At 41.1% G+C, this 25,110-nt stretch overlaps 1 long non-coding RNA gene across 1 annotated transcript; it reads left to right on the top strand.

Annotated features, from left to right (window-relative positions):
* The first annotated feature begins 11,434 nt into the window (after positions 1–11,434).
* LOC144989321 (uncharacterized) lies at positions 11,435–12,201 on the top strand. The gene is made up of 3 exons (XR_013653463.1): positions 11,435–11,476; positions 11,915–12,004; positions 12,076–12,201. It is a non-coding gene; the product is annotated as an uncharacterized LOC144989321 (long non-coding RNA).
* Positions 12,202–25,110: the final 12,909 nt, after the last annotated feature.

The following is a 25,110-nucleotide window of genomic DNA, read 5'->3' as shown; positions in this document are numbered from 1 at the left end:
ATGGCAAAAATGTATATTTTATGTAGGGGTTACCTTAGAGATTGAGCAAGGGGTCTGGTCCCTACAGAATAGCTGCTAGGTGCTATGTATCGAGAGGAACCATCCAAGGTGGTATGAGTACCTCTTTCAGATGCCCAAGAAGCCCCTCCCTAGAAAGGTATTCCAGTCATGTCCTACCAGGCAAGACCCCAGGGCATACTTGGGAGGGCCCATGTCGGTAAGCTGGCCTTATAATAATGAAAATGCCTCTTAGTCCCCAAAAAGTAGGTTGGGCATATCTGCATAGGCCAGAGGTTGGGCAACGGCAAGGCCTCCAGGGCCAGTGTGACTGCATGCTTTTTCAGATTACCTTGCCCTGCTCACGGCTGATTACCTGGATCAGGTGTGTCAAGCAAACTAGAACATGCCAGAGCAGGGAATGTTGGAAAACAAGAAGGAATGCTACCTTCAATGCCCTCCCTTGGCTTAGACTGATGCCCCTGTGACCTAGTTTAAGATATTGATTGATGGTTAGAAGTACGATATAACCAAAACATTTGACAGCCTTATTATCAGATTTTCATCCGTGCATCCTGACTTCAGCTGTGTCTCCGGTTTTTGAAAGTCAATTTGTTTTTCATCCATCCATCTTCTCCCACCTTTCCAGAGATGGGTTGTGGGGGGCAACCTCTCTCACCATAGAAACTTCCAACAGTTTTGCCCCAAGGCGCTTTTAGGCCAGCTGAGAGACACTCTCCCTTAACCACATCCTGGATCTTTATTGAGGCCTCTTTCCAGTGGGACACACCCAGAATATCTCCTCAAGGAGGCGGCCAGGAGGTACCCAAAAGATGTGCCTAAGCCCCCTTAGTTGGGTTCTTTCACTACAGAGGAGCAGGGGATCTACAACAAGCTCCTCGGAAGTGACAGAGCTCCTCATCTTCTCCTAAGGGAACACCCAGCTACTCTTCAGAAGAAACTCATTTCAGCCGGTTGAAAACAGCATCTTTACTTTTTGCTTATGACCCAAAGTTCATGACCATAGGTGAAGGTAGTAACAAAGATTGACTGATTTGGAGCTTTGGCTATTGCCTCAATTGCTTGTTTGACACAACAGATTAATACAGCGATCACATCACTGTACTCCTGCACCTCTATCTGTTTGTCAATCTCATGATCCACCCTTTCCTCGCTGGTGAACAAGACACCAAGATACCTAAACTTCTCCAACAACCCATAGAAGGCAAACCACCTTTTTTGGTTAAGATCCCTTTGACTTAGTGTTGTTAATTTTAATTACACACAATGCTAAACTACCTCAGTGCACAATAAAGGTCCTGGTGCAATGATTCCAGCAGAACATCATTCGCAAATGGCAAAGATGAAATCCTGCACCTTGAAGTTCTGTCCATTGAAATTGTGGATGGAACTGGTGACAACAGACGTTCCTGCCAGAGTCAATCGTGCACCAGGAACCAGTTCTAATTGATGTGGAAACAAAAACTTTTTTTTGTTCTTGTTATAAGGAGAATGGACAGTTCTTGATGTGGGGATCCCAATCTCATCTTCCCAGAGAACCTCTCACAGAACTTTCTGGGGGACAAAATCAAACGCTTTCCACAAGTCCACAAAGCACATACGGGTTCGATGGGCAAACTCCCCAAAACCCTCAAGCACTCTGTAAAAGGTGTAAAGGACATGTAAAGGTGAACTAACTTGGGAACTTGGCATGGCACCGGTTAATGAAGTGAATCACAACTAAAGTTCAAACTTGGCAAAAAAAGCATAAAAATTAGTCAGCAGAAGCCCAATGTCAGGCTATCCAACCTTCGAACACAAACTTTTTTCTTCTTAAAACACAGAAAAGGTACAAAGATAATTGAATAGGATGTCATAAAAAGAAAAAAAGGTGTCAAAAGAAATAACATAAAACAGTAATTTGAAGAATGTTCCCATTTTAAGGGTGGAGTTCTGCATTTTGAACTTGGTCTCATCAAGTAGCTCTTTCAAACATGGCCCCCAGCAAAATGAACAACACATTCCTAAGTTCAAAGTGCTCAAACCTCTTAAAACTTGCAAGCAATGCTTTACTATGTATAGTATGTCAGGATTCTACAGGTATCTGTGGCAAAGCTGTTAATCCTCATGACTGTTATGCAGCCGTTACACTTCATTTCCTTTCCCAAATGCAGGAAAGGAAAGGGGTTAAATCAGGATTCTGTCTTAAGGGGAAATATTGGTTAAAAAAAAGGGTGGTTTTCCTTTTTTAATGTGTCAAGTTACTGAAGCTAAATCTTTAATTTTTAAACACTTTTTTTTATTTGACCAAATTTGTGTGGGGCTTTGGTTGCTTTTAGTCCTTTCAGAGTTTTATTTGATTCTTTAAGTATTGCAGAAAAAAACTATGATGGCATGTGAGAGTTGGAAAGTGAATCTAATATGTTGAAGCCAGAAAGACCACATCATCTGCATAAAACCAAAATTGGTCCAAAAGAGCTAATCTTAAGCGTTCCACTTTGCTGCCTTCTGTCTGTATTTCAAACACACTAGTGGTCTGAAACAGCTATAGAGCTAATTACACCATCCGTCAACGCGAGAGAACTGTCATGATGTTCATTACAAAATCCTGTTTGGTTTTAAACTTAAGTGGACCAAAACTGCTTGGAAACCGCGTGTAGCTACAACAGTTTAAGGCAGTAGGTCCCAAATACAGGACTAACCAGAAGAAAAAAGAGCTCAAATGCTGTGACCAGTTTCAATAAATTCTGCAATTTTAACATGTACGTTGATTTTGGTTCATTTTTGCTCTTTGGTCCACTGGAAATAAAGTTGAAAACTAAGGGCAAACATTTGTCGTGCAGTCCAAGAAAGGCCTATTAATGAAAAATAATTCTCTGTAATTCCCCTAAAATTACAACCACCAGCTAATTACCATCAAGTAACTGCAATGCTAATAGCTAGCTAATGCCAACTCTAAATGCAACTGTTTATGCTTGGAGTTAGCTTTCCTACAAAGTAACCTGTTAGACCCAAACAATAAAAATGTTGTTAATATTAAATACTAATGTCAAGTCAAGAACAAATAATAAAGCTAAAAGCAAATCAAAATTTGTTTTTGATTTAGAGATGTTATTTTTGTAAAGGAATTTAAAGAGAGGGACCCGACTGCAGACAAGATGGCGCCTGACGTCATCGTCTGGAGGCGTTAATTACAGAACTTACACTAACCCACAGGGGGGCTAACTCTAGGCCTCGAGAGCCGGCCTTCTGCTGGTTTTCCACAAATCCTACCTCATCTGCTGCCGATTACCTGGATCAGGTGTGTTTAGCCAATAGGGAGCTTCAATTGCAGGTTGGTTGGAAAACACGTTGGACACCAACCCTCGAGGCCTGGATTATGACAACTATGCTCTGACCCTGACCCTAATCCTAAATCTAACCCAAAAGTGTTCAGAATTGTAGAAAAACTTTAACAAAGCTTAAACGGGAAAAACTATAACTGTTAGGGTTGGAAGTTTTGAAAAGGGTTTTTGAGTGATATGGGAAATTTCTGGTTCCGCCCGAAGACTTCGGACCTTGGCGCCTGCAGCCAGGCCCTCTTGAACATGAATGGTACAATACAGACAATTATTCTGGTAACATTTAAAGACTTTAATATACAATATACATACAAGAGATAGTTGTTTGCAAGTTTGTGCCGGGCAGCAACATTGTTACAAAATGAACAAAATCTGATCTACTTTTATCTTAAGCAAAATTCATATTAACCTAGGTAAACCTGTCAGGCATTAATTAAACTCAAAATGGAATCACTTCACGGTTCTTTAACACCACTTATCAAGTTGTTTATGCCGATTAACTAAGACCGATCTGCCAAAACCCACACGTTGCAATAATTGAGGCTCTTAGAAAAGCCATGAATACTAACAGGAATCTCTCCGCTCAGTCTGAAACAGCCAAACAACAATAGCCACCATCTAACAGGGTGTTACTGGGAAGAGTGTGTACCGCTGTGGTATGTCTGTGTTATCTCCGTTGACCTCAAGGGAATGGTGCTCATTTGCGAAAGTACAAAGTGTACTAGTGAAAGAAGAAGAGGCGGGATGAAGCAAAAAAAAAAAAAAAAAATCAAGATTTAATAAGCAATGAAATCTGGATTTGATCTATTTTTCTTTTAGAACTTTCTTTAATTGTACTAAAAGGTTACGTTTCTTTTGATGGACAAGAAAAAGGCGGAGAATCCCAACAATGATCAATTCCTGATTCATTTGTGCATCCCTTCTTCTCTTTGCCCTCCCAGGAATCTTCCACTTCCAAATGTCCACAGCATCTTCTGTTGAATGTCAATATGACACAGTCCACACTTTGATATGGCAACAAACATGGCATACAGTACGCGTAAGTTATGATAACTGACAGTCACAAGGTTCACGTGTTCCTCACAAAGTGGTTTTTCAGCGTCAGATGATAACGCTCTGCAAAAAAAACAGAGCTTTACTTAATTCTCTGATAAATAAAAAGTGTGGTTTTGCTAAATACTGCAGTAGATATCACAGATCAACCGTAAAATCAGTCGTTCATCATTAAAGCTTCATTAGCATTTTTTCCAATTATGTAGGTAAAAAGTCAAGCTGGACCAAAGAAGTATTCCTGTCCATTTTTTGTTTTGTTTTGTTTTTTTCATTAATATTTACATTATCTGTATGCATCAGTTTTTCGTACTGTTTTTGTCTTGTTCACGGTCACACGGAAGGTCAAAGTTATTTTGTTGGAGTCTGTTTTCTTTCTTTGTGAAGACGTGCAATGGACCTCTAAAAATATAAATATTTAGATAAGAGAACTCGCCTCAGAGGGTGAAACGTCTTAAGTAAGAAAAGACAAACCAATCCGGTACCCTGTATTCATTTACTTACTCGATGGACTCAACCTGGATGACTGAGAATCAGCACAGTCATGTCAGATAAGAGAAGTTACGGATTTTACTGTATTTTCCGCACTCAAAAGCCTTAATTTAAAAAAACAACAACAGTGTGTCTTACAATCTTATATTTTGATTAATTCTGGTTTTGTTTACTGATGTTAAAGCGATATCGAGAGAACCAATGCTCCGTAAAATGCTTGGTTCGGTGTTATTCTACACATGGTAACGTTTCTAACGTGTAGCGGTGTCGCACTGTGTTTGGGAGTTAGCATATTCAGAAACGTTTGTATTATACCATGCTCCGGGTGAATAGTCGATTCTGATTGGCTGCTGGGTGTGCATTAAAAGGTGATAATCCACAGTGATAATGCACGCCTAAAAAAGAAGTTCTGGTCACATACCTTAAATGTTCTGTGTCACTGCTCTGGTTTCTTTAAAACAAACTTTTGCTTCATCATCTGGACGAATACAGGCGGTTAGAGGTGAACTTTCTCTGTGATCTGACGTTTTATTCAACCCATCGTGACGTTAAGCATTTATTTCGCTTTCTTTTACCGCTGCAGTCGAGGTCTGAGCCGGCTCGGCCAGCTTACTGTGACAACGTGCCGCACCACCTCACAAATAGTTCGCTTTTTGTGAAAAAAGTGATCAAAACTGAAAAAATAACAAGAGTATAGTACTAAAAACTGATTAAATAATTATTTGTTTTGTAAGTGACAATGGTATAAGCGGGTTAATGGCGTGATGACCACATGCTTAAAAAAGAAGTTCCGGTCACATAGCTCAAATGTTTTGTATCACTGCACTGGCTTCTTTAAAAAACTTTTGCTTCATCATTTGGACAAAAAGAAGCGGTAAGAGAAGAACTTTCTCTCTGAACTGATGCTTTATTTAACACATTATGACGATCAGCATAGATATTGCTTTTCTTTACCGCTGCAGTCCAGATCAGAGGTCGGAGCGTTACTGTGACAATGCGCACCGCCGCACCATGCAACAAATAGTCCGCTTTTTGTGAAAAAAGTGATCCAAACTGAAAAAAAAAGAATAAAGTACTAAAAACTTGTTGAATATTAATTTATTTTGTAAGTGACCATATAAGCGGGTTAATGGTCTTTGAAGTGTGCATTATCAGCATAAACGCACCTCGCCAAAGCAACTATCCTCTACTTTGGGTCGGATGGTTCAGGCATGCATTGATTTCTGATAATGCATACTTGGTCGGCCATTATCCCTTACTTAACATTCAAGGCGCTTTTAATGGTTGCCGGTTTTATGCGTGGAGTAACGATTCCTGAACGTAAAAGTTTAGAATGCAGAAAGCAGAAATAAGTGTTTTCACAGACCTTTTATTGGAAGTGTCCGTTACAACGTACGTTGCAGACTCCGGCGTGAATACAGTTTATAAAGTCTGACTGACTGACTGATCTCAGACTCTTTTTTTCACGCTTATTGCGCCTTATAGTTGATGACTTTCTCATTCATCCAGGTGACGTTTGACGTGTTGTAAAAAAATTTCAAAGGAACAACCCTTTATGTCCAGATACCATGATTCCATTTAGCCCCTAGTGGTTAATATGCAAACTGCATTTTACTCCAGCTAGTATTGGTTTGAGCTTCAACCTGGAAGTCACAAACACATTTTACCTCAAGTTTCTTGTTTATCTATGATACTTTGTCTAAAACCTGCCCCTGATTATAAAACTGTAATTCTGGGACAGTTGAACTACTTTTCCCATAAAAAAATATGACACTGAAACCACATCAAAGGCCTAAAAACATTTGCGAACATTGACACATGGACTGTCAGACGCTCCATGTTAACGGATTCCAAGACCAGTTTACCTTCTATAAATTATCTAAAAAATAAAAACATCACTTTTTTGAAAACATGTATGACTGAACTTCATAGACACATATAAAAGTGGTCAATTTATCCTTCAGATGCTTCCTAAGGTGATATTAGTCCACCGGAATTTTCATAGATAAAGCCGTTTGATAGAAAGGGCTGTTTTATTTACCCCACCCATGCACATTTTTACGATGGAATCATGTCTTTTGTGGCATCCCGAAACCATAACTGCAGATGTCGTGCAACCGGCGGTCACAGGCGGACAGCAGTTGTTCCCAAGCGTTAGCGTGCAGGGGCGTGCTCGGTCAATCCCGCGTGTATGCACACAGATGAAGTTAGGATTCTTAGGCGATCGCAGAGGTTGGTCCAAGGAGTGTCCCGATTCCCAGGGATACTCCTGTCTGACATTCATCTTCTAAGCTAGCTAAACACAGAGCAGCCTGGCCGTGACTCACCGCACACACCACAACCACAGTTTCTTTACCATCAGTGACACACCAGTGTACATTTTACACAGCCAGTGCAAATCGCCAATGACTCATAAATTGAGGATTGACTCACAAACCAAACATCAGATCGTAGTTCTGTCCAAACACCATTGAGAGATTTGTTTGTCAGTAAGGGGCTTTAATCCCGTCTCCTTTGGAACTATTGGATTCAAAATTGGCACCCGGACAGGGAGACTCTCCTCCGAGCGGCTCATGTTTGAAACCACAAATGCCCGGGTGCGCTCGGCAGGCGGTAACTCTGACTGCTACCGCTCCGGCTTCTATTATTAATGCAGCCGCTCGTATCCAACCCAGACCGTTCACCTTGTTGCGCATTCATTCACAAGCAGCGGATCAAACATCAGCAGGGTGTCCTGCCCCCAGGGGGAAACACCGCAACCTACCCCAAAGCATTTTTCACCACTTTACGAGACTCTTTTTATTTATTTTTTCTAACGCAGTGAGAGTGACGAGACGTTTTACAACGATTTACGAGGAAGCCGACAAGAGGGATTTAGAGTAGATTTATATGCTGTTTTATGAACGCCCACGGTGTAATGCCGTCTCTGAGTGAATCAAAAGGATCTGGATTGCTTACAGTGGGGGAAAAAAAAAAAAAATGCATGACTCAAAACCTGCTTCTCAACCCTTTAAATTTCCTCTGGGCCGCATTTTCCCCCGATCACTTACAGCAAATTAGAGGAAGCAACGATTTATCTAAAACAAACAGTTAAAATTAATAATCCGAGCATTTCAGATACTCATCCAGGGTGAGGAAATTCCGCTACCTGATTTCCACACTTTTGGGGAAAAAAATATGAGTCAGCAAGACTGCGGCTATTGAGAAGACTGCAGTTTTTTTTCTTTACACAAACATTTTGTCCAGGTTCAGTGTGTACTCCTCACATTCCCTCATTAATGTGTGTTAAAGGATACCCCGGCTATTGAAACCACACTCCCTCCTCTTCCCCACTAACATACGTTTTCGTATCAGGTGTCTTTTATCACACTCTTTGTTAAAGTTCCTGCAGCATTAATCAGGAAAGATGTGCAGTTGCCAGAATTTTTTCTCTTTATCTGTGCCAAAGAAAAAAATAATAAAAACAGAACAAATCTCCCTTTAGTGCTGACAGCTCTGAGCTGCGGGTGAGACCTGTTCTGCAGTGAAGGGACACTGCATTCTCTTCTTTTCTGCTCCTTTTGTACAGCGAGAACAACAATTAGTCTGTTTTCATTTGACTCAAGCAGGCCCATTCCTGTGTCAGCGCACAACGTGGATCCAAACAATGCGATTGTTAAAACTATACAACCCAGAGATGAACACAAGTCCCTTTTTTGCAAGTCCAAGTCAAGTCCAAAATCCTTGTATCCAAGTTCAAGTTCTCTCAAGTCTTTGCATTCGTTTTTGAGCCGAGCCACAACTCTTTGCATTTTATTCCAAGTCAATTCCCAAGTCCTTGTCTTCAATTTCAAGTCAAATTCCAAGTCTTTGCATTTAATTTCAAGTCAAGCCAAAAGCCCTTGCATTTAAAGTCAAGCTCCAAATCTGTACAATGATTTCTAAATGAAGTCTTAAGTCCTTGCATTTAATTTTAAGTCAAATTCAGAGTCTGTACATTTACTTCCATGTCAAGTCTTAAGGCTTTTTTTAGGTTAGCAAGGTCCCTAGTCCTTACATGCAATTTCAAGTAGTCTTAAGCGTTTGCTTAGATTTTCAAGTCAAATCCCAAGTTTTTGCATTCATTTTTAAGCCAAATCCCAAGTCTTTGCATTTAAATTTAAGTCAAATCCCAAGTCTTTGGATTTAATTTCAGGTCAAGTCTTAAGGCTTTGCATTTTTTAGGCCAGGCCCTAGTCCTTAATTGCAATTTCAACTTGTCTTAAGTCTTTGCATTTATTTTTAAGTCAAATTCAGAGTCTGTACATTTACTTCCATGTCAAGTCTTAAGGCTTTTTTAGGTTAGCAAGGTCCCTAGTCCTTAATTGCAATTTCAACTTGTCTTAAGTCTTTGCATTTATTTTTAGGCCAAGCCACAAGTCTTTGAATTTTATTCCAAGTCAATTCCCAAGTCCTTGTCTTTAATTTCAAGTCAAATTCCAAGTCTTTGCATTTCATTTAAAGTCAAGCCACAAGTCCTTGCATTTAAAGTCAAGTTCCAAATCTGTACATTTAATTTCAGGTCAAGTCTCAAGGCTTTTTTTAGGTTAGCTAGGTCCCTAGTCCTTACATGCAATTTCAAGTAGTCTTAAGCGTTTGCATCCATTTTCAAGTCAATTCCCAAGTCCTTGTCTTCAATTTCAAGTCAAATTCCAAGTCTTTGCATTTAATTTCAAGTCAAGCCAAAAGCCCTTGCATTTAAAGTCAAGCTCCAAATCTGTACAATGATTTCTAAATGAAGTCTTAAGTCCTTGCATTTAATTTTAAGTCAAATTCAGAGTCTGTACATTTACTTCCATGTCAAGTCTTAAGGCTTTTTTTAGGTTAGCAAGGTCCCTAGTCCTTACATGCAATTTCAAGTAGTCTTAAGCGTTTGCATCCATTTTCAAGTCAAATCCCAAGTTTTTGCATTTAAATTTAGGTTAAATCCCAAGTCTTTGGATTTAATTTCAGGTCAAGTCTTAAGGCTTTGCATTTTTGCTAGTTAGGTCACTAGTCCTTACATGCAATTTTCAACTTGTCTTACGCCTTTGCATTCATTTTTAAGCCAAGCCACAAGTCTTTGCATTTTGTTCCTAGTCAGTTCCAAAGTCCTTGGACTTTTAAGTCAAATTCCAAGTTTTTGCAATTCATTTCGGGTCTTTTAATTAAATTTCAAGTCACGCTACAAGTCCTTCCATTTAAAGTCAAGCTCCAAACCTGTACATTGATTTCTAAGTCAAGTCCTAGATCCTTGAAATTATTTTAGGTCAAATCCCAAGTCTTTGCATTCATATTTAAGCCCATTCTATTCCAAATCTAGTCCCAACTTCTTGCATTCAATTTCAAGTCATCTCAAGTCCAATTTTCATGGTATACCTTTTTAAGTCCAGTCTCAAGCCTTTTTATTTTATTTAAAGTCCCTTCACCAGTTCTTGTCTTAGATTTGAAGTTTGATTCCAAGTTTTTGCATTAGATTTTAAGTCGTCTCAAGTCTCTGCATTCAATTTAAAGTCAAATTCCAAGTCTTTGCCTTCAATTTCAATTTAAGTCCTAAGTCTTTTTGTTATTTTCCAAGTGAAGTCACAAGTCCTTGGATTCTATTTTAAGTGGTCTCAAGTTTTTGCATTCAATTTCAAGCCAAGTCCCAAGTCTTAAAACATGAAGCTAAAAGGAGAAGTTTATTGTTACAAACTGACAATAAACTACTTTTAACCAACTTGTTTTGGCAGAATAAGAGGACGTTGGTGTTCTTACAATTTCAGTGAGAAAGCTTAATGAAGAAAGCTTTTATCTTTAGACATGACAGTGATGTCAAGGAACAAAAGTATCAGAATAAAAAATTAAGAATGCTCAAGTCCAAAACCTCAAATTTCAAGTTAAGCCTGAAGTCTTTAAGATCATAGTGTAAATCAAGTCTCGAGTCTCTACATGTGATACTTAAGTGTGACAAAAGTAAGAGTCTCATCTCCAAGTCCTAAACTCTGACACAAGTCTCTATTTGGGTAAAAATCCCAGCATTTATGGAAGGTTTTGGGAGTTCACTCGCTTGTGGGGGCACGAGATTATCCATCCTCTGCCAAAATGAATTGAAAAGCTAAAGTGTGGGCTGTTTGAATGTCAGAGCTATATTTATCCGTTGACAGACAGAGACACACTCTGTGCTTCTGTCTGTCCGCTTTTGACAATGAGGTTTGGAATGCCACCACATAACCCCAAAAAAACTAGGCCGAGCGCAGACGGACCAACTGCTTCACAGACGTGCTGACATGTCCGAGGCTGTCATTGTGTTGCATAAATCACCCCCCCCCCCCCCCCCCCCTCGCTCCGTGTGCTGCAATGTCAGTTTCTGGCTTGGCACAAAGGACTGCATATAGCAAAAAAAAACTACAGTAACAGAACTATTTGAACATTTTAACATTTAGAGCTGAAATGTGTGTGTAATATCATATTTACAACAAAATCACTAAAGAAAACCCAAAATGATAGCAGCTTCAATTGGCAGAGACTTCTGCTACAGGATAGTTTGGTAAAAAATGTAATCATTTTCACATCCTCAGGTTGGAATCCTTTCAATGGACAAAGGGTTGGAACTGGAGGTGAGTCTAGCAGTTCTTCCATCAGAAAATCCTACTTTTGCTTGGGTGTGCTTTTAAAATGCACACAGAATGTGGTTTAGTGTCTTCTTAGTGTCTACTCTTTGAAAAGGTCAATATTCTCAGTTTAAAACTTGTAAGGGCAGGCTACGCGTGTTCATGAATGGGCTAAACACGCATTCTGGAACGTGTGTTTTGCCCATAGCAGTGTTTCGCAACCTTTATATGGCCGGTCAACCCCCGGGGATTTTATCGTGGCCCGGTGGAAAGGGGTGGGGGTTGCCGTGGATACTTAATTTTGGTCTGATTTTAAAAAGAAAATAAACCTCTGATCATCACAAAAAACACATCTTTTAATAATAATAATAATAATAAATGTGATGGTGACTCTGTCAGTTCTCCTCCCCCTCCCCTCTGTACTTGGCTCCTGATTCGACACAGCTGCGACCACTCACCTCATCACCTACCTGCCTTCAAAAGGAGATCCAGTTCCAACATTCATCGGCAATTCATTGCCCCTGATGGTGCATGGTATGGTCGTCACGTTCATAGCTATCGTTACTAAGCCTTTGCCTAAGTCTCGCTCTCTACCTTGTTCTCAGGATTCCATTACCACGAGTGGTCGCCTGAATCATCTATGTTTCCGGATCCAAGTCTCTGCATTTCCTCCTGTCACGCCACGAGCCTCTGCCGATTCTCCAGTCACGCCACGAGCCACGGTCGTATCCACCAGTGACGCCACGAGCCACAGATTACCAATCTATCCTCGTCGTGGGTCCTCCTCGGATTCTCCTGCTTCGCCTGCAGCCTACAGCAGCAAGAACAGAAATGAAAACTATTTCTTACTCACCTCTGAACTCACCTGTGTCTTCTTCCAGGTTCCAGCGTCTGGGTCTGTTTTGTCTTGTCAGTCATGACAAATAACAACAGATGACACCAATGGAACATCAATCTCTAGTAACAAAGTCTGCCTATGGATGTTGTGAGGGCTATGTAAACAGGCTCTGTGTGTGGGAAATCACCTGTTGCAATAATTCCATAATTTAAGCCGTATCCATATTTTTTTCTTAAATTCGTAGCCCGGTCTTCCATCTGTTCTTGTGTTCCTGCACCAATTCCTTATCCATTTGCAAGGAAGCGTTCCACATACAACTTTTCTCGTGTAGCACGCCGCCGAACTACTTTTAGCGCTCAAGTGACTGAAATGTAACCAACAGATCCCTGTCGATTTTCATAACCAACTTTTTTCAGAAGAAAAGATCGTTCAAATGTAGTCATAAATACTTATGACTATATTTGATCTGCGGCCCGCCTGGTGGTTGGAGACCACTGGCCTATGGTGTTCACACTGGACAAGCACGGAGGGGCTTCTTCTTTTTTTTTTCTCTTTTAACTGTTTTTTCTAGTGCATGTCTGCTACCAAATGTCAAAGTGGTGCAAATCTCTGAAATCTTGGCTCCAAGCAGCTTTCAACTGCTCAGTTGTTGGACAGGGCAAGTTGGAAAAACAAAACAAACAAACAAAAAACCCATCGAGCTCAGATTCTTCAAGTGATTGTTCCATCAATCCTGTGACCCAATTATCAGCAGGACTCCGTCCAGGTAAATTATATAACTCCCATTAAAAGCCACCGTAGCATCCAGGGCAGACAAATCTAGGCCAGGCAACCTGCAGAGCACAGGAGGAAGTCCACAGGAAAAGAGGAAAACACAACTGAATAAATAGAGGAGTTGTAGGATTTTCCCTTTAATGGGTTCCCTTTTTAGGACCAAGAATGATCATTTTACATCAAATTTGCTTCGGATGTATGTGTATTTCGCTGGAAATAATGTGTGCCATCAGGCTTTATTAAACTCTTCAGTACCAATAGAAAAACATTGATGTTGCAATTGAATTTATGAGCGTGGAGCTTAAAAAAAAAAGGGTCTGTCGACATGCGTGTCCTCTGCGGTCCCAGGCCTGTCAGATGGTATTTGCTCAGTTGTGTCTTTTTAACCCTTGTGTTATCTTGTGGGGCCCGGATGACCCCACCCTTACATTGACGTGTTATCCCTACCAGGACAAAGGTGGATAAAGGTGAAGAGAATTTCATGTAATCCATGGACACCAGTGAAGATCACAAACATTGAATAAATAGGTTCAGAGCACTGTCTAGTGGGTCTAGATGACCCCACAAGATAGCACAAGGGATATAGTGGAATATAGTCTCAGCACTAAATGCTTCCTACGGCATCTGACTTAATCTTTCTTCAACTTTCTGCCTTAGACTGCCAGTCCAGAGCACGGTTTTTAAGGTGGTCTTGACATTTTCATCTACTCCTCTATGTTTGTAATCTACACCAAACATATCTGCAATCAAATTATACAGTTGTACATTGAACAGGCCGTGTGTCAGAAGAGGCTCTGCCCCGTTTTTTTGGTGTGTTTTTTGTTTTTCCAATTCTCCGCCCACTTGTGTGTCAGCAGTTCTATCCCTTGTGTTAATATGTGTGTGTGTGTGTGTGTGTGTGTGTGTGTGTGTGCACGAGGAGGAAATCAGGCGGCCAATTACATGCAGAAGGGAGGAAGAGGAGCAGAGGAGGAGGGGCAACACCACCCGCCGTCTGGAATAAAAAAAAAAAACAAGGCTAATGGAGATTGGCAAAGTGGAAAAGCAATAACAACAAAGGACTTAAAATAGACACAGACAATCACAGATGACTAAAGAGGAGAACGATTTACTAAAAAGGAGAGAAAAACACGAGGGAACACAAGAAGGGGAATGTTCTCCTCCACCTGAAAGCTTACAAGGAAGGTTCATCAAGCTTGAAATGAATCTGTACCAGTAAATCTAAGCATAAGTTTAGAATATGTCTCATCACTAATGCGATTGTGATTAACCAAAGGAGTTTTATTATAAAGCTGCCTCTTTAAAATAGGAAAGGTGTTCACGAAGCGGCTTAACTTTTAGAAAATAGTATCTGTTTTTTCCACCAAATAATAAAGTACACAACCCCGAAAACAGGGGAAAAGAACGTGCAGTGATGAGGATGATGAGAAGAGTTTCTGTGGATCTGAGATAATGGTTTAATTCTCCTCTTTTCCCCTCAGTTTCAGCTTGTTTACGGTGCGTTAGTAGGTTTTCGCTGGTTTTCTCCAACACTCCAAAAACATGCTTCATAGGTTAACTGATGATTCTAAATTGTCCCTCAGGTGTAAATGTGTGGTTATGTGGTCCTGCAACAGACTGGAGACCAGTTCAGGGTTAAACCCCGCCTTCACCCAACAGTAGCTGGGATAGGCTCCAGCAACCTTGTGATCCTGAAACGTTTTCAGCAGGTTCTGAGCTTGGATGGATGGAATTCATTTGATCTTAATCTTAATGGGAAAAATAATCGTAACTCCATAAATAAAAGTCCCAACATTTTTTTTGTGTTTAAATCCCAAGTTTTTTTATTTTTACTCAACAAAATATAATAAATACTACATATAAATATGACATCAAAAGTGCATCACTAAAAATAGAAAAGTGCACCAGAAAACAAGGATAAATAATTGCATATTTTCCGCACTATAGGGCGCACTAGATTGAGCGAGAAAAAAAGTCTGAGATAAGTCTGTCAGTCAGATTTTATGAACTGTGTTTACTCTAGGCTATGTCCGAATTCCCACCCTAACCCCTGTATACTATATAGTGCATTCGCCATTTTGTAGTACTGTCCAAATCTACAATTCCAAAATCAAGTGCCCTACAAATTTCCCAGAACTCTCTGCAAAAAAACAGTGTGCATTGATGCTCATTAGATCAGCAAATATAGACCGCAATGCATTGCGTTGGAACAATTTATGCCTAAAAATGTATTTAAGTATATTTTTCTAACAAATCATCAACGTTTTTATCTCCAGAAGACAGTGGACTCATAAATAATCGTCGCAAAACGCTCATTTTATTTAGATTTTAACTTCGTGAAATTGATGTCCTATGTCATATCATTGTCATATCCCCCGTTAAAAAAAAAAAAAAATCTAGTTGAACATTGTGTCAGAAATGCTTTTAAAATTCAGGGCACTACATAGTGCCACACTATATAGATTTTTAGTAGTTAATGATTAGGGTGAGAATTTGGACACAACCTAGATCTCGTCTGTACCACTTTACACATTAGCGAAGTTAAAGTATTCACAACACACGTAACAAAAACCTTGTAGCGCAAAAAAATCGTAAGGCTGATACGGCTAAAACAAACGTTACTGTGACTATGCTAACCTTGTTAGTAACACATCAAAAAGACACATTCAGTTACATTCGGAGCGTTAGCCACGTTAGAGTATTTACTGAAAAAATACAACTCCTAACCTTGTTTGCAGCTCCCAAATATCCCATACTGATACCGCTAAAACAAACATTACCCTGACTACGCTAACTCTCAACATGATTAGTAACGTAAAAGAAAACAAACTCCATCACCGCAACACGTTAGCCAAGTTAGCATATTCACCAAAACACCAAACCTTTTTTGGAACTTGATTTTAAAAAAAAAAAAAAAAAAATTACAGAGCGTCGTGTTTCTGTGAAAACTGCTGCAACATCAGTTAACACAAGAAGAATAAATAAAGGTCTTTAAGTGTTCCTTAGAACGCGGAAGATACAGTAATACCATAGTTGAAGTTGTTGTTTTTTTTATCCAGAAAAATTCTGCTGTTCAATATAAATACAAACAAACTAAAAATATCCACCATCACTGCTGTCGTGCTTAGGATCTCTGTCTGGCTCCACTTTTGCTTGTCGGCTCTCTTACTGCTACAGTGACCTGAGCCAGGAGTCAGGTGCAAACAAACCAGGACTTTCGTTTTTTTTTTTAGGTGTTCCCGGATTAGCTCCTTTGGTCCAGTGGGTCAAAGCAGACCTAGATGAACCTGAAATCCATGCTTACTCACAGAAAAGTCTGGATATAGGTCACCATTTAAATCCACCTGGAAGTTTAAATTAATTGTTGTGGGGGAAAAAAGGACTTCTTGAATTTTTTTTGTTGCAGGACAACATCCCTAAACGAGCCTCCATACAAGCCTGACACCAAAACCAATAGGTGAAGAAAACCCTTTTTCTTTTTTTTTTGCTTTTTTGTTACAGTTTTACAGTTTGTCCTGACACCAGACGGCGGCTTCAGGCCTGATCCTGTCTTTTCTTGTTTGAAGCGAGAGTGAGGAGGAGGTGAAATCACCTGGAATCTTGTTAGCTTCAACAGTTTTGTGTCCGTGTACACTCCAGATTCCGGGGGGGGGGGTTAGCGGAACCATGGCTCGGATTAGTTAACCCTGCCTCACCCAGGTTACCGCTCGGTCTTATCCCCGCGGCATAAGCCTTTAATGAGTTCACTGCCTTCCCCCTTTACTGCATCATCTCTCCTTCTCTCTTTTCATTTCAAACCAGGCTCCACCCTCACTTCTTACAGAAATCCTCCTTTTTCTTCCAACACTTTTTTATTTCATGTTCCTTGCATTTCTTTTTTCGTTTGTTTTTATCGCTTGTCATCGCTGCGTCACCTGCTCTGTCTTGCTTCTCCTGCCCCGCCCCCCACATCTCAGCATATGTTCTTCTGGGTCAGGATTAGGGCCCTTCTCGTTAGTTAATTAGAGAAAGACTGAGCGACAGGAAAGAGCTAAGAAACGGAGGGAAAATTCTTGACTCCGGTGCTTATTTTGGGAGAATTTAGGCGAGCTAATGTCCCATTTGCTGTTCTTTACGTGCTCATTTTGAAACATTTCGATATCTACAATTCCCTAAGCATCACATGGAGAAGTTAAGTCTAAATCCTCGTCCTCGGTTCTGCAACATAAAGGCTCCTGTCTCCCTTAAAAAGCCCCATTTTCCTGCCTCAGCTCAAGCTGCCCTCCTGGGGGTCCACAGCTAGATTACGCTGGTCAGAACCCTACGAAGCAATTAAGCAAACAACGGGGTCTTTCCATTCCCTTTTTCTGTTTATGCTGCTCCCGTCTGGATTGGATTGTCTATATGTTCCTGGTAGAGATGGTTGCTGGAGTTTCCTTGATCCCACGCTAAAAGCTTAAAGCTTTAGTCGCAAGCATTTTTACGGGGGTTGAACCTGTACAGGTACAGTGGGTTTTCAGTTTGTCTGGCCTGGTGAAGGGTCGTAGAGAGGAGTACTGGTAGCTACATCTGTATTCGTACGGGTATAATGGAGGTTGGTCGAAATATTCAGAAATGCAATTTTAAGCTAAATTTTCCTTATAAATGTCCACCATCATCAGAAAATGCCACAAGAACATGTTAAAAACACCACGCTCAAATGCCTCTTGTATGGGGTTTGCAGGTTATACATAAGAGCCCGTAGGATGGTCAACACAAACTACACGCTCTAATTTCCTAATTCCTATGGGTGTATTCACATTGGAAAGGTCTGTTAGTCTGGACCGAGTCCACTTAATTTGGTCTGGACTGAGTCCTGAACCTTGTATTTGGTCTGTATTCAGACTGCCGTCAAGTGGACTTTTCTTTTTCGAACTAAAGCTTGTAAACAAAACCATGTGACTAAAGATCTATAATCTTGAATGTCTGTATCAACATCAGGTACAACAACTTTTACTTGCTGTGATCTGGTGGAGTCATGCTGCAAGGCGGTTACGGAGAAGGGGACGGGTAAGGAGGTACATTAATAAGTGTTTTCCTAGAAAAACAGTGTGAAGAGCAATATGTGTCATGTTTAAAATTATTTTAATAAGCCTCCATTCATCCAACCAAATATCCATGAATTTTTTTCCTCATCGTCATGTTTGCTTCCTTTCTCCTCTGTTTACATCCCAGTCATGCCCGGCTACATTGGCCGTTTTGACCCAGTTGTTCCGCACCAGGCACGGAGCCTACTCCGACTGAGGAACCTCTGAGCAAACCGGAGCTCAGTCCGATTTAAAACTAACAGAGACCACCTCGAAAGACAGGTCCAAGAGTGGTTGCTGGTCCCGGACCAGGGTCCACTTGGGTGTATTCAGATGGTCTGAATGCACCCTAAAGGTTAGGGTGAACAATGACCAAGCGCGCAATTGTCAATTGAACAGCACCAACAGGCCTCTTGCGCATAGGGCCGTACTTGGGGAAAATCCGTACATCACACCTGCGTCTCACCTACATCACCCTTCCTTACTCCTTGTTAGCTACAACCTGTCACTCACAGCATGGCCCATAGAAAAAATACGTACAAACATTTTCGCTCTACGGTCTACGACTCTGACATTTCGTGCAGGGTACAGGTTTGCCCCGGACAGCCCGTATCCATTTGTAAAGGGAGTTGGGACTGAGACTTAAAATATTTCCGAAAATCAAACAGAAAAAGTAAAAAGAGAAAAATACTAGAAAGAACAGCAAGGTAACTAATAACCCCCCTCTTGTTGTTTTCCAATCGTGCACCACTATCACATACCTTTTTCGGGTCATCAAAAGGTTGGCCTTACATTGACCCGAGCTTGTTTTAAGTCTTCAAAGTTATGAGTGCAGGAAATATAAGCAGATTTTATAGGATTGGAGCGCTCTAAGCTCATCTATTGTAGAGACCCCCTCTGTTCAGGCTTAAGGCCCGATTAAGGCATATGATATTGAATCCTCTTTGGGCTGCAGCCATTGTGTCAGTATGTGTGCTTGTGTCGTGTGTAGGCCCTCCTTGGCACATGGAGGCAACTCATTTACCTGATGTACCGCAAGGCTCTAGTGACCTTGTAGTCAGGGGCTTTTACCCCCCCCCATCTCACAGGGAGAGGAGGGGGGGGACGGGTTGGGGTCAGAAGTTCAGCAATGTACTAAGTAACGACTTTCAATCAACATCCATCACTCACTCGCCGGATGGGTGGATGGAGTTGGGGGGGGGGGGGGGGGGGGGCTGAAGTCACTCCTTGCTGATGAGGCTACATTAGATTAACATAATGTCCCAATTATGGCACCATGGGGGGGGGGGGGGGTACGTCAGGTAGCAATGACTTTTAGTTTTTTCATGACAAAGTCGTCGTCATCGTCGGGTTGCAGAATAACAAATGTTTCCTTTGCTTTGTTTGTTTACGTTTCTAAGATCCATTAATCAAAAAGTGCCATGGAGAGGCTTTTATTTTGGTGGAAACAGGAAGAGCAGGAAAAACACAGTTTAGCAGACGTGTGTCTGAATCAAATGATGTCCCGTCTTTTTTATTTGGATTCAAAGAAATACATTTCTTGCAGTAGTTTATGACACAAGGTGTTGCCAGTCTGGTTGTGTCTTTTATGTTTTTCCTGGTAAACTTGTTTGACCTGCAGCTATTTGCTGGAATAGGTGAGGTTCTGTTCATTGACTGTATATAAGAACTGGTCATAGTGACCCCTTCCCCCCTGACGTACCAAATAGGAAGTTCTTGCTGGTTCCATGAAACCATAGTACCATATTCTACTAACCGGTACCTTGTTAACATGTTCTTGGTGTTATTCAAGTTATAAACCAACCAATCAGAGGCCTTAATAAAAGCTGCTGGTCTCACTTCGAACATTTGAAACGTCTGATTGACAGAGTCTTCCGAGCCCGTTTTCAAGTAGAGGTTGGGGTGTTGGGGTGAGGTTGGTGAGAGTGGTTGCCATGGAATTGTTGACTCTGACCAACCACTACTTACTGACATTGTCTGGTTCCAACATGTCAGCGTCCGTATCGTGAAAACATGGCAACTGAATTGACTTTATTTGGTTGGAACCAGAAGTAAATGGGTGGCGTCACACTTGCTTAGGGAAGTTCCTTTATACAGTGATCCCTTGCCATATCACAGTATATTTTTTATTGTCTCATTGATTTGCAGATGTTTTTCAGCGCATTTTTCTTTTAATCATTATACTTTGTTCTGCATCTTGATTAGAAATTGATCTTGTCAATCAATCTCCTCCATGCCCTGTGTCCTATAAAGAATACGCTCAGTTTGCCAAATTTCTTCGATTGAGTTTTCATTCTCTAATACTGGACTTATAGTTTGAACTTTGGGGGTTAAACATTTTCACATTTTGCTATCTTGTTTAAAGTTTGATAAAAAAAAAAGTATTAAGTGTCTAGTGGGGGGCCAGTTTACAAACAAAAATGTATTTTTTGAAATAACGACTTTATAGTCATACATTTAGACCTTTAAAGTCGTGAATTGATGAGAAAAAATTAATACTTTTATGACTTTAAGTCTCGTAAAATTATGACTCTCAACAGCTTTACTTTAAGTTGAGTAAATTCACCAAAAAATAATATATTAATAAAAACATTTTAATTTTATTATTTATACTTTCATTTAGATTCACCTCGTGCAAACAATTGACAGTAAAACAAAAATTTTGCAATTTGAACTTTAGAAAATTTTGATCTCATACCTAAAATAAATTATCACATGAACCCTAAAATTCTGAATACATTTTCTTATGTTAAAAAATTGAATACATATTATTTTTTATGATTTTAAGCGGGTTTTTTTTACGCCAGATACCACACTCATTTTGATGTAGTACAAAATGAACCTCCATAGTCAACAAGGAGGCTTTAAAGTGAAACTCTATATATCTTCTAGCATTCTTCGACCCATCTCTTCTTGACACCCGTTTCTAACAAGTGCGGGATTTGAAGAGATGTCACAATAAAATAGATGCCGGTTTCCAATAGCAACCAGTCTCCTTTAAGGGATGGTTTGTGTTAAACAACAGGGTATCTGACTAATTTTTAAGTAAACACCTGGCTACTGTACTTTATTACATCGGCTCCAATCTCACGTTTTATGAGTTGGAGCTTATTCCATCAACGTACTTTCCATAGAGGTCATATTGGGGTGATGAGCGTTTTTGTGTAAAATTCGGACCAGTACAGGCCAGTGCTGGCTGCATCATTGGCAAGACAGCTCAGTAGACGTCTATCGTAAACGTTTTTAGCCATTACGGTAACATCGTATACTGCTTCGATGACATCCCTCTGCTGTATTGATCGTTTCATTACATCCTGCAATGTTCATCCGGTTTAGTTGACAACATTATATGGCTGTAAATATTGTACCATACTGTGTTTTACCGTCACATGAACTCGGTTTACCTGTGACCCAACCGTCTGAGTCATGTTTTGAATGAATGGCAGAGCTACGATTGGAAGATACACATATTAGTTTTTGTGTTTTCTTTGGTGATATTTGCATAGATCTAGCAGATTGTGCATGGCTGTGGGAACAAATCATTGCGTCCCACACACACACACACAGCAGTTAAACGTGGCCTAGTTTCCCGTCTCACATGGTGCCGCACGTGCTTTTCCCTTCGACCAGCTGCACCTGTTGACCAGCGTCAAACGGACCCGTCCATATATAGCTTCCTTCGCTGTGTGTGCGCGTCTGATGCTTTGACATTTTTGTTTCTGCTTCTTGGTTAAGCTGGCAGTCATGGGTCACATATCACAGGCTGCCCCCCCCCCTTTCTTTATGAGAATACCCATTTTACCCCCCCCCCCCCCCCCAAAAGGTGAATTGAGGTCCAATCGGCGTCCCACGCGTAGCCTCTGTTTAGCCAATAACAGCCTTTGCCAGCTTCCACTCTGTAATAAGAGTTGACTCCAACCCCAAGACCTCGCAGTATAGAAATAGATCAAAGTCAGCAGTTTTTTTTCTTCTCTCTTTTGCAAGAATAAAACTTTTTTGTTCACTCCCACGTTCGCTACGCGCTCAACCGCTTTGATTAGTGGCCTGATTCCGTTAAGGTGTCACTTTGAAGGCTTTTGATGTTTTAAAGTTGGAAGTTAATTTTAGACGCGGTTTGTGTTTCGTGGTGCTATATTTGTAACCACGCTACGTGTTGAAAAAAAATAAAGAATGACGTCTTCGCCCAGTTTCTCTCAGATCTGTCATCGCCTGTGGCCTTCAAACACGATCACGCCAAAATATTATGAACAAAAAAAAACACCTATTTTTCAATGAGTTATTGTCTATTTAGAGCTCATTTGCTTCTTTTAGTGCCAAGCAAACAATCACAAGCACTTGCTGACCCCGCACAGTACCACCAACATCCCAGCCTCTCCGCCTCTGTCCGTCCTTTGTCTGCTGTAATTAAAGCTTGGCCTCGTTGGCCTCCAGCGGCTCGTCTCTTTATCCGAGGGAAGAGCAGGGAAAGTTGTCACATTCCTCTTCCCTGTGGCATGATCTTCCGTTATCCTCTTGTGATCCTCGTTTCCCGCACTCCTTTTTTTGAAATGCTTCTTTTTAGTTCTTTACACTTCTACTTCACATTCTGAACAAAAGAAGGAAGGGCCCCCAGGATTATTTATATCCCGTTATATTTAGCGCTCAGGTTATATTAGTCGGCTGGATGTGGAGCTGAAATCACAGGCTGCTTCTGCGGATGATGGTTGAGGATTCAGCTGTTTTGAGAGTACACCTACAATCTTGTCCGTGGGTGAACTCGGATAATTGCATGCTTTCACTGCACCAGCCGGCTTGGCAGCACATTCTCTCAGGTTTTTTTTATTATTGTTTTTTAAGGGAACTGTTCCCTTTTCAAAGTGAGTCTCCTGTCATTTTTAATAGCCGTTTTCCCAATCGAAAAATTTCTATTACCTTCCGCTGCACATCCTATGCTCTGATGTGCAGGAAATGGTTTGTTCCAAATGGGTTCTATTCTCAACCATCATAAAGGATGTCTTGGACTAAGTCATGTAGACAAAGAAAGCAAATTCCTCCAACTTTTTGGATCATCCAGCCTCGTCCTCATGAAGTCGAGTTTAAAATAAACCCTCGCATTGTCCGGCAGTGGTACTTAAACTTAAAGTGACACTTTGTCGAAGTGCAAAACGATCATTATGGATGCAGAGTATCTATTTGGAATGATTGCAGATTGCACCTCCAGTGGCTGGTGGCTGTCACCAGTGACTGTCTGTCTCCCTCTTCCAGTCTCCCTTCACAACAAAACCCACATTCTGACTCATTCAAAGTCACCATAAGATTCTGTCAAATCCAAACCAATCCTGCAACAAAGGTTTTTCATACAAACTGCCTCGGATCCATCTGTGGTAAGTCTCGTGCTGCGTTCAAACCCCCACATTTAATGAAACGTCCATGTAAACACGTTTTGGACCTCTGCGTTCATGCAAATCTACGAAGTTTCTACGACCGTTTTCGGGCTCTACGTATGAAACACGCGGCCTCTGGACACGAGTTGAACGGGTGGCCGTGGGGCAGAGATAGAGCGGTCGACCTCTAAACGGACAATCCCAGGGTTGGTTTATATGTGTCCAAGTGTCCTTGGGCAAGACACTGAACCCCAACTGAAGTTTGGTGCCAGTGTTAGGCAGCAGCTCCGCCATCAGTGTGTGTGTGTGTGTGTGTGCTGGGACTGACTGGGCCCGCAAGGGAATAGTAAAGCACCCTTCACCATTTTTATGATTTTTTTAAATATACCTATTCTTCAGGTTTTTAAAAAAAATGTCTTTCATTCCTGGTCAGAGGTTTGACATGTTTACTCACCTGGTATAACCAGTTCTGTCTGTTTTGAGAGATTTGGAATGAAAATAAAGTTTGGAAGTATTTGTGTGTATGCTGCAAGTACATGCCTGTCCACCTTCTTCACAGCAGTTTAGATACAGTAGATCACAGATAAAAAAAAGGAATTAAAAAGCTTCACTAAAGAGGAAATAACTTCCCATTGTGTGTGCTGTCATTTCCGCCAATCCAAAAATGGAAGCTGGTGTAGTGAGCTTATTTGGGCTGCATCTACCAGAGCTGTGAAAATGTAGCGAGTGGATGAGTAAATGCTCAAAAATAGCTTCCACTTGCATAACTGAGACAGAAACTGCCGTTTTGCTTTTCACGTCCATGTTCCCCTGTGAGACAGTAGTTGAGTGGGAGAGCACGCCAATGTTTTGAGCCGTCCCCTGCATTTTTTCGGTTTTACCTGCATATCAGTGGAAAAATGGCCCCTTTGGTGTGTATGACCTGTCACAAACGTAAACATGTGGCTTTGCAAGAGGAAACCCTTCTGGGGTCAGGCGCTTTGTTTCAGTGAGACATCTCCCATGGAAAGGATTGTTTGGGTCTCACTCTGAAACCACGGCAACAGAATGATACAGGGGGGGTTCAGACAGAAATGTGACGCAGACAAAACATGGTCATGATAAACAGATAAAAGGCCTGAAGGCGGGGGTAAGATCACATATGTCGAAAAGTCTTTAAAACTTAAATTAAATGGTTTGCGAAAGAAATTCATGAAAGTGTCATGGGACTCCGGGGATTCTTCTCCTTCCCCCTCCCTTCTCTGCTCTTCCTCCCCAGATTGGACACAGCTGTTGGTACTCTACTCATCAGCTCTCCTGCTACTTAAGATGGACCTTCCCCAGTATTCATCACCAGTTTGTTGCCCTCTATGGTGCAGTTCTTGGTCTCATGCTATCTAGTGACTTTAAGTTAATTCTAGTCCTAAGCCGTCTCATGTATTCTCGTCTACCTCCTTGTCAACAGGATATTTCACCAATAGTGCCGACCTGGGTTCACTCATCAACTCTCTCCATCTGGTTACGCCTGAATTCCTGACTTCCAGTCACGCCACGACTCCACGCCAGGCAGCCGCGCCATCTTCCTTCAAGTCCAACACCGCTGGCCGCTCCAAACGTGTGCTACGCGTCACTACAGTAAAA

Source organism: Oryzias latipes, chromosome 23 (genome assembly GCF_053564925.1).
Source record: "Oryzias latipes strain Hd-rR chromosome 23, Olatipes_Hd-rR_3.1".
NCBI lineage: Eukaryota > Metazoa > Chordata > Actinopteri > Beloniformes > Adrianichthyidae > Oryzias > Oryzias latipes.
Note: the sequence above shows the minus strand (reverse complement) of the source record. Positions and strands in the feature narration are given on the sequence as shown.